General features: G+C 37.9%; 1 protein-coding gene across 3 annotated transcripts in view; it reads right to left on the bottom strand.

Moving 5' to 3' along the window:
- Positions 1-20,037, bottom strand: part of Lhfpl3 (LHFPL tetraspan subfamily member 3) — a 529,915-nt gene that overhangs the window by 436,898 nt on the left and 72,980 nt on the right. The window lies entirely within an intron of this gene.

Below are 20,037 nucleotides of genomic sequence, written 5' to 3'. Positions count from 1 at the left end.
ATGAACTAACCAGTACCCTGGAGCTCCTGTCTCTAGCTGCATATGTATCGAAAGATGGCCTAGTCGGCCATCACTGGAAAGAGAGGCCCATTGGACACACAAACTTTATATGCCCCAGTACAGGGGAACACCAGGGCCAAAAAATGGGAATGGGTGGGTTGGGAATTGGGGGGGAGTGTATGGGGGACTTTTGGGATAGCATTGGAAATGTAATTGAGGAAAAGATGTAATAAAAAATATTTAAAAAAATTTTTTTAAATTAAATAAAAAATAAAAAATAAAAAATCAGCCAACACAGGGGTTATGGCGGCCTGGGTACTCCTCTCATCCTCTCTGGAAAACTGTAACCTGGGAAAAAGATTTGGAAGCCAGTGAACAGCTAATTTCAAAGTAGACAGACTGTTGAGATATGAGATGGTTAAACAGAACATGGAGGGTTAAACTTTCAGGTGCACACGTGTCAGCATACAATACCACAACAAATTCCTAATTAAATGACTAAAAATCTAGTAATAATTGTGACATTAACCTAATGGATTGTTATGCCTCTCATAATATTTATCACTTTAACACTGATTTTATAGGACAGGTACCACTGGTTTTGCTTGCCCAGAATATGAGCTTCTTCCTCTTCTGTGAAAATTGCCTACATTAAACATTTCTGAAAATGCCAGATCCCTTCTCCCAGCTTCCCTTTAGCTGGGACAGGGACATGTACATCAGATTCACCATTCAAACGGTTCATCAGGGCTTCAATGGGGGTACTGGTGACTCAGAAAGAGGGGCCAGGTGACATTCCCCTCCCCATGATAGTTGGGAGACAGTGAGCCGGTGATATGGTAGCAGGTGGATACTCATTTGCTTTGATTGCTTTAAAGAGGTACAACAAACTTAGGCATATATGAAACAGATTTTTTGTCTTCTAGCGGTGAAGCTTAGATGAGCATAGTCAAGCTTTAATAGAGCTGGGTGCCCTTTGAAACCTGTAGAAAAGAATCATTCCTCGGCAGTTTAGCTTCTGGCATTTGCCAGAAATCTTTCAACTTTCTTGACTAAAGACTAACTCTCTACACTTTGTCTCTGTTGTCCTCAAACTCACTATATAGACTAGGCTGGCCTTAGACTCACAGAGTTCTGCCTGCTTCTGCCTACTGAATGATGGGGTAAAAAAATATATATATGCCACCATATATAATCCTCTCTACTTATTAAGATAATAGTGGTCATACTGGATCAAGAACTACCTGAGTCTTGGGCTAGAGAGTTGGCTGAGTGGTTAAGAGCACTTGTTAATCTTGCAAAAGACCCAGGTTCAGTTCCCAGCACCTACATGGAAGCCCACAGTTTCCTCAGGTACCAGGTGTAAATGTGGTTCATAGGCATTTATGCAGACAAAACATTCATACATACCACATCAAATAAATCTTTAAAAAGAGAAACTACCTACTCAAATCAAAATCAGTGTCATCTGCATCTGATTTCAAATGAGGTCACATTCTGAGGTACTGGCATTAGGACTTCAACATGCCTTTATGTTGTGGCCACAGTGCAACTCACAGCAGATGGGTCTATTGACCTAGGCCCATATGTCCATTGCAAACTGCAATGTCACTGTCTGTCCTTGGTGACAGTGGTAAAATGCCCTTACTCTTCATATTCTGGTTTATTATCAGTTCTACTAACATTGAATGTGTTTCCATTTCTTTTGACCAATAATGACATACAGCTATTAGAAGCATAAAAGTATTTGTTAGAGAAAATAAAAAACACAAACTAGAAGTTGGAACATATTTTATGAGTAGTAGTAATTTTCTTAAGAGAAATGTGAAAACTGGCATTTCAAGACAGAGGATTCATGTAATATTTTAGTGTTAAAATGAAGAATAAAATATCATTGACAGTATGGGTAAGAATAATGATCACTTATCCAAGCTCTCAAGGAAAAAAAAATTACACCTGAGTGCCTTCTGCTGTTAGTACTTGGCACAGGCATTACAAATAAAACATGCTTAACAGGAAGGTACTCACTGAGCAGTTAAATTATTAACAATTGTTTGAGAGAGCAAATATCCTTTAGGTAGGCTCAAAAATTTATGCTCTCGTTCTTCTGTTTATATTTCCAATTCCCCAGCTCGGCTCAGATGGAATCAGTTGATAATTTTTTTAAAGTTATGCTCTTAAAGCCATTTGTGTACTCATTGTTTTTCAGCATGATCTCAATTATACGCTAATCGGTGGTAACATTTACCAGCAGTGTAACTATACAGAGCAATTTATTTTCTTCTCAGGATGACCCTGAAAAATCTAATGCTAACTCCCATTAAATCCAATCACATTCTCAGCAATGCCAGCATTAAATATTGACTCTACATTCATTTAAGTGCTGGCTAATAAAATCTGTATTTCTCAAAAAATAATTTTAAACCAGTAAGAGATTTCAACTTCAGCCCTCAAAACCACTATGTTAACTCTGCTGTGTAGCAGTGTGGAATTGGATGCAATGAGCCTGTTTTGGATCACTGCTTAACTGCTGAGGTCAATAAGACCTTGTTTGTGCATCTACAGCTTATGCATAAATCTAACAGCATAAACAGATTCTCTTGCCAATTTACATTCTGAACACCAACTCTGCATTTACAACTTGTTTCTATCTTCTGAAATAGGGTAAGAAAAAGAACAATTCAACTGATTGCACATAGTGTCTCCCTAACAATTTTCTTAAAAATATCAGGCCAGCTGTGTTTCATTTCAGAATTCCCTGTCCTCAGATCTGGACATGATTGTGTGGTGTTCCGAATACAGAGGCACCCAAGAAACTCTAGGAAGAACGTAACAATATTCCCCTCCTCTAGCATACGTTTAAGAATTCACACTGCAATTGCTGTTGCAGAGCTCTTAAACAACTCAATGCCAATTTCCTCTTCTTATTCTGGAAACACTGCATGTTAGTTAGAAAAAGGGGGAATTCTAATTATGACAGTCTTTCTTACATGTGACTGCATGATTTGTTTGCACCAGAACCCTGATTCTCCAAAAGTCTCAGCAAAGGCCAAAGCTTCATTCTCAAAGGGAGAAGAATGATTTGGTGTGACACAGTTCTCTGTCACTGAAATAGTAGAATTTACAGTGTGCCATTTTGAAGAGGTGAATGAATTAATATTAAATGTTCCATCTTTACTGAAACACAATGTTTATTGGGAAGCATGTCTTCTCTAGGATTTGAGAGACCTCCATTTTAAGTCACATTTTCTGCTGAAAAGAAATAAATCTGGCCAGGTGATCAAATGGAAAGTAGAAATATGGTGTCTGCAAGAAGTTATCAACAAAAACTCTCAGGTAATACTATATATAGGAAGCCTTGTTGGATGTTTTATACTCTTACAGGAATATATAAGGTCCATGAAAAATGATTCTAGACGCTAAAAACAGCAAGAGACAATATTTTTGCATATAAGTGTAAGAGTTTACAGTTCACAGTAGAGACTCCTCACCTCATAGTCAGGAAATGAAACCGAGGAAGGACAGTACCAGTATGTCCCTTAGAGGCTCATTCCCAGTCACCTGAAGACCTTTCTTTCTTTCTTTCTTTCTTTCTTTCTTTCTTTCTTTCTTTCTTTCTTTCTTTCTTTCTTTCTTTCTTTCCACTTTCTAGACTTCTACCACCTCCAAAGAGACTAGGGATCAAGACTTTATTTAATACATGAGCATATAGGAAACAACATCCAAACAACACCGGGTTGTTTTAAGGATGAAATGAGCTAATATTGAGGAAAAAAAAATCTTTCAGGAGCACCAGAAAATAAGATCCTTAAAATGCAAATTAAAAATGTTTTTGAAATTTCATCTTATCCCAGTCAGAATGGCTAAGATAAGAAACAAACAAACACCATCTGTGTAGGGTAAGGTGCACACTTACTTTCTGTTGGAGGAAGTGCAAAGTGATGTAGCCGCTATGAAAATCAGTGCAAGGTTTCCTCAAAAACCCAGAAGAAATATATACCACCTATTCCAACTGTTTAACTCCTGGGCACATTCCCAAAGGAGTATGTGTATATATATATATATATATACAATATATACAATATATATAATATATATATATATATATATACAATATATATACGTTATATATATACTATATATATATATATATATATATATATATACACACACACACATTATATATATCTTCATCCACGTTCATTATGGCTCTGTTCACTATAGCCAGAAAGTCGAAAAAAATCTAGATGTCCACGAACAGAAGATTGGGTAACAAACATAGAGTTCATATACAACGTGAAATATTATCCAGCTGTAAGGAAAAATGGAATTATGAGAATTGGATACAAGCATCCTGAATAAGTAATCCAGAAGGGCAGACACCACATATTCTATCTCACACATGGATGCTAGTGTTGAAAATTTAGATATTTGTGTTTAAATTGTGATACCTACAGAAGGTAAGAAAACAGACAGGTCACCAGGAAAAGGATGGAATGTCATTGGCCAGAAGAAGGTCAGGTGAATAATGGAACAAAGAGGAATAAATGAGTTAAGAATGGAAGAGAGGAAGGGAAGAGAATATGGAGAAGAATGAATAAGACTAAAGACTTTTGAAAGTGTCATATGGAAATATAGAACTGTAGCAGCTCCACAAATTTAAATATACGTGTGTGTGTGTCTGTCTGTCTGTATGTATGTATGTATGTATGTATGTATATGTGCACATGTATGTGTAAAGGCTTAAATGAAATTATCCTATGATAAGGATGGGGAGAGAAATGTCTCCCCAGACACCATCTACTGTCAAATAAACAATCCAGTGCCAGGTATGGCTTACCTCTTAGTGACTTGTTTGTCCGTCAGGTCACATAAGCCCCCACACATTACAGCCTTTTGCCATTGCTCTTGGTTGTCCACCAGAACTAGATACTGACAACAAAATTAATAATGTCCTATTGCTGAAGACATCATATACCCAAGTCAAAGGACAAGGAGAAATCAAAGTGGTTACAACCTAAAAACACCCTTCCTACTGGCTAGCTTTTGGAGTGCTGAAAATTACTGTGCATGCTACCAGACAAGAAAAGTAATAATGAGTCATATCCTCTTGTGAATCCTGAGAGCTACAATAATCACTGGCCTGGCAAGAAATCCCCACTGGTACAATAGTGGATTAAATGTTATGGGAGTAACTACTTTCTGATTAGATTTAAAGATTGCTTCATAAGATTGACCCCATGATTGGTACTATTAACTGGGCCAAATACTCATGACTGGTTAGGTCACAGGCATCAGGGGAGAACCTAGTACTATAGTCCTGCCAAATAGACAGTAATAAACTGCCCTAAGTTCTTATCTTTATACACATAGGTTAATGCACCCCTCAACCCTCATCAGAAAAGCTTCTTTTTGCAGCAGATGGCTATTAATAGAGTTCAACAATTAGTCAACATACAGAGAATAAGAGTTAGTAGAATGCAAAGCTCTAAATGGAACATCTGCATCCCATTCCCTTACCACAAGGCTCAGGAATCACAATGAAAGAGAGGATAGAAAGATTGTAAAACCTAAAAGGAAGGGAGGCCTGTAGCAAGGTGTATTTGGTGGACATACAGCACAGCTTCACGCATGAACTCACACATGCACAAGACTTGCAGAAATTAACTCAGTCTAACTCACAGCATAGATTGAGGGATGGATTTAAGAAGCCACACCAATGTCATCAGAGATATTGACAGCTGATGCCCAATGATAGGGAGCAGTCAGTTTTCTTTAGAGATGCAAGTCCTGATAGGCTAATGTTCCAGTAGATGGTCCACACTCAGGTACATACATGCAGAACTAAATGGACTCAGAACTAAATGGACTCAGAACTAAATTAAAAGAAAGATAGGGAGGGAGAGGGGATAGAGGGAAGGAGGAAGGGAGAGAGGGAGGAAGGGAAGGAGGGAGAGAGAGGGAGAGAGAAGAGAGAGGGAGAGAGGGAGAGAGAAAAATTTAAGAGGGAACATTAGGTGATAAGATAACATTCACATTGGAGGCAAAGGAATGGGGATAGATTGGATCTGAACATGTTATATACATATTACTATTAAATAAAATATTTTAAAGTTCTCTATTTGTGTTATCCAGTGCAGTCATTCGTGGGAAATGAGGGCTTGGAGACGCAAAGTCAAAGAGTGAGAGGCCACTCAGTACACGCTGAACAAAGACAACCAGCACAGTGGAGATGTTATATCAACATCTGGAACCAGTGTGAATGCTGGCTTAACATCACCAAATCCATTTCAGGAAAGAAGCAAGTTAAGACTAGTTGTGGTCCAACATGGCTGATAATGGCCACTCAACTGACAAGAAGATACACAAATTTTTTGCATTATGGGAAGTAACATACAGGTAGCACCAAGTCAAGGCTTGTCTCTGTCTTTTTTTCCCTGCCATACTTCCAAAATGGCAAGGATGCCATTTTCAAGAGACTGCCAGGTGTCATTTACTCAGAGCTTGCAGGGAGTATAATGGTTAAGCAGCAATACATTTTATTCTATCATGTATGAAGGAGAACAGCTAAAGAACTCATTAAAAAAATCTTTTTTAAAATGGAGATTCTCCTTCTGTACAAGTACTCTGAGCTGCAGCCTTCATTTGGCCTGTCCTGGGATACTCTTAAGAGCAGACCCTCCTGTAATATGAGAAGATCTGGTGTGCTGCACTGGGGGGGGGGGTCCTAGACCTCTCATTGCTCTATCTTGCTCCTCTAACTGTCATCAAAATGAAAGCATAGTCTGATGCTGAGCAAGCTTTCTACGGTGTGTGACTATGATTTTACTACTTGGTATTTGGGTATTGTCCAGGCTTATATTGAATGAGTGAACACTTTTTGTTTTCATTTTTCCCCTCTGTGAAAATCTTCACAAGATAGCAAGGTGATTCTGTGTGAAGGTAAGTTGGGAGAAGGATGAAGAGCAGAGGCTTTGGTGTATCCCCCCATTCACTGGTTGTCTTTACTGTGGCCTCCTCAAATGGTTGTTGTGAAAACTAAATGAACACTTTAATAAACATAAATGGCATCATATATAGCAAAACCATGGTAAGTCTAGAGCATACTCTCACTAATATTAAAGTAGAGCCCATTGAATTTAGGTAAGTGACGTTTGGTGACATGTAGAAAGAGATGACGTGTAAAATGGGAAAGATGTTGTTCTTTCCACCTGAATTCTATGCTATGTCTTTATTCTGTTCTTGTTTAGAGACCTCACAATCCTACAGCTTTGCACACAGAGCTTTACTTATGCCTTCTGAAACATACTTAGTTTTGCTTTGCTTTTCCTGGTATACTTTCTGTAGTTAGCAAATCCAGTTCTACAGATTGCTAACAATTTAAGTAAATGTTTTCAAATCAAATTTTTAACAGTTGAATTACAGCATAACTTTCAAAAACAACTTATTTCATTGGCTCTGTTGAATAACAACCTTACTTGAGCTTCATGTGTGTTTCATGAAATTTGAACAAACCCACAGACATTAAAGGAGTTTATAAAGCTATTTTATTTTCTGAGATTTTTGGTAGTCATAGCCATTGTTATGAAAAATGGGTGGTTTTAAGTAGAAAGTAGGCTCTTTACAGAAAGACTGCCTTCATGTCGCAAAGAGTTAAGAATATTAAATTTTAAAGCTAAACATATGTTGAATGAACTATGTCTCTTCCTACTTTTTGTCGAGTAGTTGTTCTACTGCAATATACCCAGCACAAGTAGCCTGTCATTTTACAGAAATACTTCAAGATACCATAGCCAGTGTTACTATAGCTTTCATTCTTAATATTTAACACACATCAAGATAGGTAATCATTACAACTATTATTATAAAACAATAGCAACAACGAATACTACTATGATAACTTTAGGGAGCTAGAAAGATAGTTCGATGGTTAAGAATGCTTGCTATTCTTCAAAGGGACCCATGTTCTGTTCCCAGCATCCAAGTTAGTTAACTCACAACCACCTGCAGTTCCAGGTCTAGGGAATTAAACCTGGAATTTGAACACACACATTAATAGCAATAAGACAAATCTTTAAAAAATGGTACTAGAACCTAGAAATGAACTTACAAATCATAAATCAACATATCAAGACCAACTGAGTATGACAAGGGTTAAAACAGAATTTTAATGTATTAGATACAACTAAGCCCATATTAACTTAAATTAAAACAGACAAACAAAAAACACCTTACCCATTCAGCTTTGCAATCTTCAAGATAAGTAGTGCAATTACCATGCTACAACAGGACAACTGAACCCAGTAAATTGCCATTCAATTCCTACCTTGGGTTCCATACTCATTTCTACTTTGTGACCAGACCAAAGAGGTGTTAGACACTAAATGCAAGGCTCCAGAAGAAAAAATATGAACTATACAGGTGGCCTGGAATAATCTTCAATTCCAATTTTGCAGAGAAAAATGAGGTTCTTAGGGTTTTTTTTTTTAATTCTACCTGTCTTAGGACACTGTCTTTGGCCATAAGATCAATGAATACTTATGATCTTTATTTAATTTTGCAGTCAGTCTTCAAAGACATTTTAAAAGAATCACCCTTGCACAGTAACAATGATGTCTACATATTCTTCTTAGGCACTTACTCATGACTTTCTGTAGAAAATATTTCTTTTCAATACATTAATGGGCTCTGGAGCCAGAAGACCTGAGTTTGAGTCTGACCTTATAATTATTACCATGCCAGTCATCTTTTTGGCATTAATTCGCTCATTAGCAAAATTGACTGATTTTGAGAAATGATGGAATTATCATTTCTTGATACATGCTACTAGATAGGTACTATGTATTCATTATCTCTTTGACTTTTTCTTGGGTAACTGCTAATGCGGAGTCCAAAACTATTCCCCAAACATTTCCAATGCAGACTGTATTTTACAGTGCTTGTTCTATATTGTCTTTAAAAAAATATTGTTTTGGATCCATGTTTTTTAGACTTACAGTTGATTCCAGACAAATATCTATATGCACCAAAAATATAGCTCCACTTATCCATGTCCCAGCACCAGGATGTCCTTAACAAGCGGGGCATGGTACAGAGCAGCTGGGTTATTAATGCAAAGCTCTCCACTAGAATGAATGACTGCAACTTGACAGCACATTTACCGGAAGGCATGAGATGCTGTCTAGAGGAGGATGCAGGAAAAGGTGTCTCTTAGCCAGATATACTCAGAAAGAATTTATTCTGCATTTGAATTCTACCAATTTCATTTTGCCTGTTAAATACAGGTAAATTTTATAACTTTTAAAGCCTCCATTTCCTGGTTTATAAAAAAGGAATATTGAATCCTGTATTTAATACATTGTAAGAATTAAACAGGGTCATAAGAGCAGAATTCCTCTGACTAAAGGTCTAACACAAAATAAGCAATTTATTAATATGTGCTAAATACAATTATTCTCCAACATCTTCATGCTTTAAGTGTTCTGCTTTGTTCCAAAGTTCTAAAATAAAAATTTATGATAAGGTTGACAGGAAGATACTAACTGAGCAGCACTACAATGTTATGATTAAACATAGACTCAGTGTTCAGCAGTCTTGATCTGAATCCTGAATCCACCATTTCTATTATTATGTGATGTTGAATAGTTTGGCCCTTTTCCTTTTGCCTTTGTTATAAAACACAGGTCATTATAGCATTTACTTCACAAAATCATTGGAAGGAAAAAAAAACAGAAAAATTATATCAAACATTCAAATATATCCATAAGATATTGCACAAGCAATGGATATAAAATGTTTACATTGTGTTTGCATAATTTGTCCTACACTTTACTGCCCCAGTTATAGCTACTTTTATGACTGGAGAAGTGACCAGGAAGATTTGATACTGTGAGTTTTAGTCAAATCATTGCCTGGTTCTGAAACCTCTCCAAGTACTCTCCCTAAAATATGTCTGTCATATTTTAAAAATTCTATTCCAATAAATATGAGTCTTTAATAAAATTATTATTGATCTCTAATTAATATGTAAGCACTGAAAAACACTGCTTCATTTGGTTAAAATCTAACACCAGAGACATTTAATTAGATATAATTTTTTAAAAAGTCCACTTCCAACTTCATGATATTTTGTCATTCTGTTTGTAACTTACAAGGTTCTCAAGCATGAGCTTTGTAGATGACAATGTTGTGATATGGAAAAAATGTGGAGAGGTCAGGTGTGCCTGTTAAGTAGTTCTAGGAAGATAACTGCATAAACATTTCACGTTTTGACCAAACACTGAATGCCCATCTTGGCAACAGTGGGCTGGAACTCTATGACTGTATGGAGCAGGGCTACGCACCAGAGGTGCTTCACTTATGACATCATCTCTATGACAAACTTCAAATTAAACTACTGTAGCATAGACACGCATGGTGAATGGATGAGCATACGTAGCCATCTAAAATACTAGACGGTTGGAGTCTTTATGATCACTTTTGGAGTTTCTTATGCAAATGTTAGTTACGGCTGTGTGGCCTCACGGGGGATAGCACCTTTGTCTTCTCAGAGTCTCACACCTATGCCATGTTTGTAGAGAGTTCTTATGAACCCTGAATGGCAACATAGAAAAGCATATTTAACATGGTACTCTAATCTTTCTTCATAAATTCTATTGTTCTTTTAACAATTTTGTTATTGTTTTTCTTCATTGGACTCACATTTTAATATTCTGGATCTTTTTCTCTTAATAAGCTCACACTTGAGCCACAAAGCAGTAACAATAGTGAATGTATTTTCTCGCTGTTTTCAGAATAAATCTCGTTTGTCTCAGCTGGTATGTTCTCAATATTTTTTTCCAAATTGAATTTTTTTTAAATGTTATCTAGCACGGGGAACCATTTCTTTCCAGAAATTAAATTTCAGTTTAGAATTTCTGCTTTTGTTCTTTAAATCCAAGTCATGCAAAATGTTGTGCTCATGTGTTCTGCCCTCTCTTGGTCTTTGTCCTTCTTTATTTGGTAAATGCAAATTACCTTCTGGTTTTATGAACACTGCAGAAATTGATTTGACTGTTTTCATTTTGTGAAAATGTGGGCTTAAACATTTTTTTTGAAAAATTCCAGTCATTGTTTATAAGACTCACATTAAATAACTAGCTACAGCTTTTGAAAAACTCACAAAAGAGCATTTTCTCTCAGTCTTTATTTTCTACAAACAATAACACATATTTTTATAAATTAATTTTGCATGAATATGAAGAATGAGCCTCAAATAGCAATATTTTACTGTGTGTAATGTTTGTGTATGAGGATCTCAGTTTTCTCACCGCATGCATCACTGCTATTACCCACCACTCTGTAGAGAACGGTTTAGTGATTCTTCAGTACTGGGATAGCTAATCCTGTGTGTACTCATGTACATGTTCATGCACTTGTATATTTGATCCTGATGTGCAAATACATTTGTACAGGCATCTACAGGAGTCCAGAGTTAATATTGTCTTACTATTTTTTTGTTCACCTTATTTTTGAGGTTAGACTTTCTCACTGAATCTTAAGATCACCAATTCAGTAAGAAGAGCTGGCCAGAGAAGGCCCAAGATGCCCCCATCTCAGTCTCTACAGAACTGGAGTTACAGATATTTTGATGACTTTTACCCAGGTGTCTGAACCCAGTCCTCATGATTGCATAGTAAGCCCTTTAGCAGCCAAGCTATCTCAGTATCTGGTTCCCACAGAGGCCAGAAGAAGGTACCAATATCCCGTGGAACTGGGGTTACAGATGACTATGAGCCACCATGTGGTGCTGGGAACCAAAGACTGCGTCTTCTGCAAGAGCAAGCAACACATGCTCTTTACAACTTAGCAAACTCCAGTCATAAGGACAGTTACTCTTGATGATGAATTCTTTTTGGACTGAGATAAACCCAGGAGGTTAGTGAAATAGTCAACCAGTTTTGTTGCAGTGTTTTCAGAGATGATCAGATCATGAGAATGTTGACTTATTCAATGGTTTAATCAATGGTACAAGGGGTCAAAAGCAGGTGTTTAGGAGGTAGTACAACTGTGGAAAATGGAACCCAGTTAAAGAAAATGGGTCTTTGGGGTACAAGGCTTTGAAGCATACATGTTTACCCTAGCTTCTTTCTGAAAGTACTTTTCAAACTTAAAATGTGCTTTCTGTCTGTCTGTCTCTCTCTTTCTCTAGCTCTCTCTCTCATGCGCACACACACACATGTACGTGTGTGTGTGTGTGTTTATGTGTTAGTGTGAGACACATATGCCACAGCATACATGTAGAGGGAAGAGGACCCCTTTCTGGAGTTAAGTAGGGCTCCAGGGATTGAACTCAGGTCACCAGCTCAGCAAGTGACCTTAGTTATTGATTCTTCTCACAGCCCTCATCCCTTCACCATCTTAGTGCTCTGTTTCCTGGCTACCGTGTGGTGAGCAGCTTCCCTCCACCATCCCCTTCCTCGTCCATAGTTCTTCTGTCCTACTTACCATGACCTTAACACAGTGCAGAGGGGCCAATGGAAACAGACAAACATAGATGAAACCATGACCCACAATAAGTTCCTCATTTCAATTCTTTCATTCAGATCACAGTAAAGCAAAGCCACTAGCATGGCCACTGACCAAGAGAAAGGTAAAATAACACAACAGCCACACTCAAGACAATCTTCAGGGTAGAAATGGTCTCAGGGCTTCCTCTATACCTGGCAAACCAGAAAATTATATATATTTGGTTACTTCTACAGGAGTCCAGTATAAGTGTCAAAATAAAATGTATAGCTTTAAATGACTTCCAGCAATGTAATAAGGCACACACTGTGAGTTCACTAAAGCTGGAAGGATAGTGGTTGTCTGCATGGAGCATTTATAAAAATAATTTTAGAGGAGGTATAATTTTTTTAAAAATCACTCAGTCTTTTTGCAAGGCTTGAAAGAGGGGGAGGCTGAATAGTGTAAGGAAAAAACATGGGTAAAACCTTTGCAACCTGGTAGCCCATGCAGAATCTACAGAGGCCAGCAAGAAGCAAGACAGGGCAAGGGTACATGAGGTTCTAGTTGGCTGGGTAGAAAGAATGCTGTCTTGGGAGTCATGTGTCTAGATTTTTCATCTACTGTTTGCAGAACGTGGTAAAAATAAGGTAATGAGTAAATAAGGTAAGATGAAGCTGGCACTATGAAATGGAACTATTGATCAAGAATGGAACCTCAGAGCTGCCTAGGTAGAGGATTCAGTTCTTTTTTTTTTCCTAGCATAATAGCAGCCAAATAGTTCATCATTACCTGTCTTTAATGCCTCTAGGATATTGATGCAATCTATCTAGCACAGGGGACTCTATGGTATCCTTAATGGTTTGAGGGAAAACCTACCAAATTCAACTACAGCTTCAGTAGACTTTGTACCCTACTGTTCACAATCACAGCAAATTGAGAAACTCTTCATGTCCAGGTACGTATCTGAGAGAATTCATGCTGTGCTCTTTGAGCTTAAGCCCCTCAGCCTGGAGTGATCACTGAGTGACTGCTAAGACATGTACACCTCCAAAATTCTTGGCAGATCAAGTTTCAATTCTGTCACAGTCTTTAGTCAGCCTTCTCAACATGACCCTTTGGAGACACTCCAGTGTAACATAATTACCTTAAGAATAAGTCCTAGCCAGAGCAATTAGACAAAAAAAGGAGATCAAGGGGTTACAAATTGGAAAGGACGAAGTCAAAATATCACTTTTTGCAGATGATATGATAGTATATATAAGTGACCCTAAAAATTCCACCAGAGAAGTCCTAAGCCTGATAAGCAGCTTCAATGAAGTAGCTGGATATAAAATTAACTCAAACAAGTCAATGGGATTTCTGTACACAAAGGATAAACAGGCTGAGAAAGAAATTAGGGAAACAACACCCTTCTCAATAGTCACAAATAATATAAAATACCTTGGCGTGACTCTAACTAAGGAAGTGAAAGATCTGTATGATAAGAACTTCATGTCTCTGAAGAAAGAAATTAAAGAAGATCTCAGAAGATGGAAAGATCTCCCATGCTCATGGATTGGCAGGATCATTATAGTAAAAATGGCTATCTTGTCAAAAGCAATCTACAGATTCAATGCAATCCCCATCAAAATTCCAACTCAATTCTTCAACGAATTAGAAAGGGCAATAGGCAGATTCATCTGGAATAATGAAAAACCTAGGATAGCAAAAACTCTTCGCAAGGATAAAAGAACCTCTGGTGGAATCACCATGCCCGACCCAAAGCTGTACTACAGAACAATTGTGATAAAAACTACATGATAGTGGTATAGTGACAGACAAGTAGACCAATGGAACAGAATTGAAGACCCAGAGATGAACCCACACACCTATGGTCACTTGATCTTCGACAAGGGAACTAAAACCATCCAGTGGAAAAAAGACAGCATTTTCAACAAATGGTGCTGCCACAACTGGCTGTTATCATGTAGAAGATTGAGAATTGATCCATTTCTATCTCCTTGTACTAAGGTCAAATCTAAGTGGATTAAGGAACTCCACATAAAACCAGAGACACTGAAACTTATAGAGGAGAAAGTAGGGAAAAGCCTCGAAGATATGGGTACAGGGGAAAAATTCCTGAATAGAACAGCAATGGCTTGTGCTGTAAGATCGAGAATCGATAAATGGGATGTCATAAAATTGCAAAGCTTCTGCAAGGCAAAAGACACCGTCAATAAGACAAAAAGACCACCAACAGATTGGGAAAGGATCTTTACCTATCCCAAATCAGATAGGGGACCAATATCCAACATATATATAAAAAACTCAAGAAGGTGGACTCCAGAAAATCAAATAACCCCATTAAAAATGGGGCTCAGAACTGAACAAAGAATTCTCACCTGAGGAATACCGAATGGCAGAGAAGCACCTGAAAAAATGTTCAACATCCTTAATCATCAGGGAAATGCAAATCAAAACAACCCTGAGATTCCACCTCACACCAGTCAGAATGGCTAAGATCAAAAATTCAGGTGACAGCAGATGCTGTTGAGGATGTGGAGAAAGAGGAACACTCCTCCATTGTTGGTGGGATTGCAAGCTTGTACAACCACTCTGGAAATCAGTCTGGCAGTTCCTCAGAAAATTGGACTGCTTGTGGACGTTGTACATCGTGGTGCGCACTAGGCTCCGCACCACGATGTACAACGTCCACAAGCAGTGGAGTACTACTCAGCTATTAAAAAGAATGAATTTATGAAATTCCTAGGCAAATGGATGGGCCTGGAGGATATCATCCTGAGTGAGGTAACCCAATCATAAAGGAATTCACAGAATATGTACTCGGATACCCAAGATATAAGATACAATTTGCTAAACACATGAAACTCAAGAAGAACGAAGACCAAAAAGTGGACACTTTGCCCCTTCTTAGAATTGGGAACAAAACACCCATGGAAGGAGTTACAGAGAGAAAATTTGGAGCTGTGATGAAAGGATGGAACATCTAGTGATTGCCTTATCCAGGGATCCATCCCATAATCATCTTCCAAACGCTGACACCATTGCATACACTAGCAAGATTTTGCTGAAAGGACCCTGATATAGCTGTCTCTTGTGAGACTATGCNGGGGCCTAGCAAANACAGAAGTGGATGCTCACAGTCAGCTATTGAATGGATCATAGGACCCCCAATGGAGGAGCTAGAGAAAGCACCCAAGGACCTAAAGGGATCTGCAACCCTATAGGTGGAACAACCATATGAACTAACCAGTACCCCGGAGCTCTTGTCTCTAGCTGCATATGTATCAAAAGATGGCCTAGTCGGCCATCACTGGAAAGATAGACCCATTGGACTTGCAAACTTTATATGCCCCAGTACGGGGGAACACCAGGGCCAAAAAGGGGGAGTGGGTGGGTAGGGGAGTGGGGGAATGGGTATGGGGGGCTTATGGGATAGCATTGGAAATGTAAATGAGGAAAATACCTAATTTAAAAAAAAAGAATAAGGAAGCATAATGCATTTCTAGGTAGTTTATCTTGATCTGCTGTAGTAATAGGATAGATGTGAAAAATCACATGAAATATAATAAATTATAAATCAATGTCTTAAATTACTCAGAGAAATTACAAATGCATCTATTGTAATCTGGGAGATTGTTTTTCCTAATTGCTTATTGTCATAACCTATGACTGTACCAGGGTCTTATTCACTTGGGAAATGAGTATGTCAAGAGGATGTCAGAGACAACCGCCTTTCAGAGCCTCATGGGAACAGCAGCTTCCTCCACCACCATGCAATCTTTTAGCAGTCTATAGAAACTTTTCAATACTCTAGTGTTGCTGCATAAACCCTGTCATTAGGAGGAAAACTAGTCAGTTTCTAAATAGCTATAATGTATCTGATGCTGTGCTATACTCTGTAGAGAACAAAATAAATAAGTCCTGATTTTCTATTCTCAAGAGAAAGCCAAGCAAACAAATCAGACGGTGAGATAGGAATAGATTGATTCTTGGAAATAAATAGGGGACAGGGGGGTTTCAGGAAGTGTGTCCCAACGTAGGCAATAACAGAGTTTTGCCAGGGAAGGACAGGGTAGGTAAGGGGCAGCTGTGACCGATCTGGGAGCAGAAATAACTGTACTAGTGAAAACATACAAGACTTGGCCTTGTACTCATTATTTATGTTTGGGAGACCCAAGGTTCCTGACTTCTTTGTCTTACTTTTCCTTTCTGTAAAATGGGATAATAAACACAAGTTAGATGTGAGGACAGAACGGGAAACTCATGTAGTACATCTTTGTAAACGGTAAAGGGTCAGACATTTTACTTTCTTCTTTTACTAAGATGGTTTTCCATCGGTTCTTGATTTTTGTCTTGGTTTCATGACAAAGTAACAAAAAATTCTGCAAATAACATGAAGAGAATTATCTAGATGGAACAGAACTAATTTCCACCTCTGACAAGATTATGTTTGTTATGTGAAATATCTGTTTCTCATGCAACAAATGACTGTGAATGTCATGGCTGACCTTTGAGGCTCTGTCCACATCCCCCACACACTTCAAATGAAAGATAAGACAGAGCTGCTTCCCATGGGGAGGAGCCTGATATAGGGGGTGGACAGTGTGCCATGAGCACACCTGAAAGCCCTAGAACAAAAAGAAGCAAATACACCCAAGAGGAATAGACCGCAGGAAAAAGAAAAATCAAACTCAGGGCTAAAATCAACCAAGTAGAACTATACAAAGAATAAACAAAACCAGGAGCTGTTTTTTTGAGAAAATCAACAAGATAGATGAACCCTTAGCCAGACTAACCAGAGGGCACAGAGACAGTATTCCAATTAACAAAATCAGACATGAAAAGGGAGATATAACAACAGAAACTGAGGAAATTAAAAAAATCATCAGATCCTACTACAAAAGCCTATACTCAACACAACTGGAAAATCTAGATGAAATGGACAATTTTCTAGACAGATATCAAATACCTAAGTTAAATCAAGGTCAGATAAACCATCCAAACAGTCCCATAACCCAGAAAGAAATAGAAGCAGTCGACAAGTCTCCCAACCAAAAAAAAGCCCAGGGCCAGATGGCCTTAGTGGTGAATACTAAGAAGACCTAATACCAGTACTCTTCAAACTATTCCACAAAATAGAAACAGAAGGAACACTACCCAATTGATCCTATGAAACCACGGTTACACTGTGTATTCACCCTTGGAAATGGAACAATTTCTGTTTAATCAGGAACTTGTCACAACTTCCTTTCATAGAGGACTTCATAAGAGATTTTTTCTACTTCTATCATGTTTAATATTCCAAATAGATTTTAAAAACTGGTTGAGTGCATATTACTTTTAGCTTTAGAAGATATCATGTACATTTAAGAGGCATTTAACTATTATAAATGTTATTTTGATGTCTTAAAAATGTCAATACTGAGTTGTATATTTTAAAATAAATTTTATTAGTTTAATAAAAAGAAAGAGAAAGTGTGCTGTGAACCTTGTGCAAGACGATGAGGACATACTGACTTGTTCACCCTGCCCCCCACCCTGATGAGACCTAAGAGAATGGTGATCACTTGCAGTCTTTACGTCAAATGAAAGCTGTGGACAAATTGGAAAGGCCACAAACAGTAAGAGGTAGATAGAGTGGGTGGACGGATGGGTGGGTGGATAGACAAGTAGGAAGATGATAGATAGATAGATAGATAGATAGATAGATAGATAGATAGATAGATGGAAATTAAAGTAAGTTAAATTGAATAAGATGCTTTTTCATGTTTTGTTTTTCTTGTTCTAAAAGACAAGCAAACTTAAGGCTCCCTATCTGGAGGAACACAGTTGTTTTGTTTTGTTTTGTTTTGTTTTGATTTGATTTTCTATCTCCACAGTGTTCTAAAAGCCTTTGCGTACGCAATTTGTTTAATGGAATGTTCATTTCCAGATTCTTACTCTATTGTAACCTCTGTTTAAAACCACACATTCATTGCATACTGCTTCTGTTCTGGCTGTTACACCCTTTCCTACCTTTCTTGTAGTAGATCTCAATAAGGATGAGCTGAAGACATAGACCCCTGGAGGTAAGGAGTGTGCCTTCTGATACTCAGTGTCCATAGAGACTGCTCACAGGGAAGTAGAGATGATGAGGTAGGCCTCATGAAACCCACAAGGGAATGGATATGAAGCAGTTGAGGTCCTTTTTAACCATCTTTGCAAGTTTTCTTCTATGTTTTACTGTCCAAACATAGGCATGGATTTACAGAAATTCCACAGGGCTCCCAGGTTTTCTTTGATAGTGTGGTCAAAGGACAAAAATAAAATAAGCTTAATCAAATTTCAAATAAATGTAAAAACTAATGAAAAGATTAGAAATTAAAGGGACTATACTGAATTAATTGGGGCTAGAGGGGTGGCTGAGTGAGAAAGAGTGCTTGCTGCTCTTCCAGAGGACTGAATACTGTTCTGAGCATCCAGAGCAGGTGGCTCACAAGCCCCCTTAGCTGCAGCCCCTGGGTGTCGAAGTCCACTTGTGTCCTCTGTGGGCACCTGAATTCACATTGTACACATACTTACGCCCAGACACATGAAAATAATCAGATAAAATCGTTTTGAAGGAATATAGTGAATTGATGAAACCCAACAATTAGCATCAACATTCTCTACATTTAAGGTTACAGCTATGGAGTGTTTCTTAAGATAAATTTATCATATAACATAAAATTAAATCTATAATTTTCACCTGAAAGTCTATGTATTTTTTAGAAAATTCATTTATTAATAATTATTTTAATTGCTTATATTCTAATTTTGTAAACTATTTTTATAGTTTTTTGATACTTGACCTTATTTTCAGTCTTCTCTCCTTTTTAGCCTTTCATAAAAACTTGTTAGGTATAATAATTTGGCATTTTAACATAATTGATTAAGTAGCACAATTAAATATATAAGAAAATTACTGAACATTTTCATATTTGCTTTTCTGTTCTAAACTCTTCACTATTGGGCTTTTGCTCTGTATTGCTTGGCAAACACTAATGAGAACTGATTAAAGACAGGAATGGAAGAAAAGAAGACAGTGTTGCTGTCCCTAAGGCAATCCACTGTGACTGTGTGGGTTCTTCCTCTACAGAACCGGGAGTTACAACATTTTAGCTCCAAACTCATGGCCACACCCTCTGCTTTCAGCCCATTAGTTGGTGACTTAAAAAAAGTGTCTTTATATCTTACTATAACCATTGCAGCAACAATGACACGTTGTGGCATCTTGTGTACCTCTACTTGACCTCCTTCCTGATCTGGTCATGGGAACTTGGCAAACATTTCACTACGTGTGCATTTAACATAAGGCAGCTGGTTAGAACAGAAGAGAAATGCTGGGAGGGACGGGGGGAGGAAGAGAGGAGGGAACAGGGAGAAAGGAGGGAGGGAGAGGGAGAAAGAGAGAGGGGGAGAGGCAGAAAGAGAGAGGGAGAGGGAGAAAGAGAGAGGGAGGGGGAGAAAGAGAGGGGGGAGAGGGAGAAAGACATTTGATCAATTTCAGGGACCTCCTGAGACCTC

The sequence above is a fragment of the Mus caroli genome, chromosome 5 (genome assembly GCF_900094665.2).
Source record: "Mus caroli chromosome 5, CAROLI_EIJ_v1.1, whole genome shotgun sequence".
In the NCBI taxonomy this organism is placed as follows: domain Eukaryota; kingdom Metazoa; phylum Chordata; class Mammalia; order Rodentia; family Muridae; genus Mus; species Mus caroli.
The sequence above is the reverse complement of the archived record's forward strand: the minus strand, read 5'-3'. Positions and strand labels throughout refer to the sequence as shown.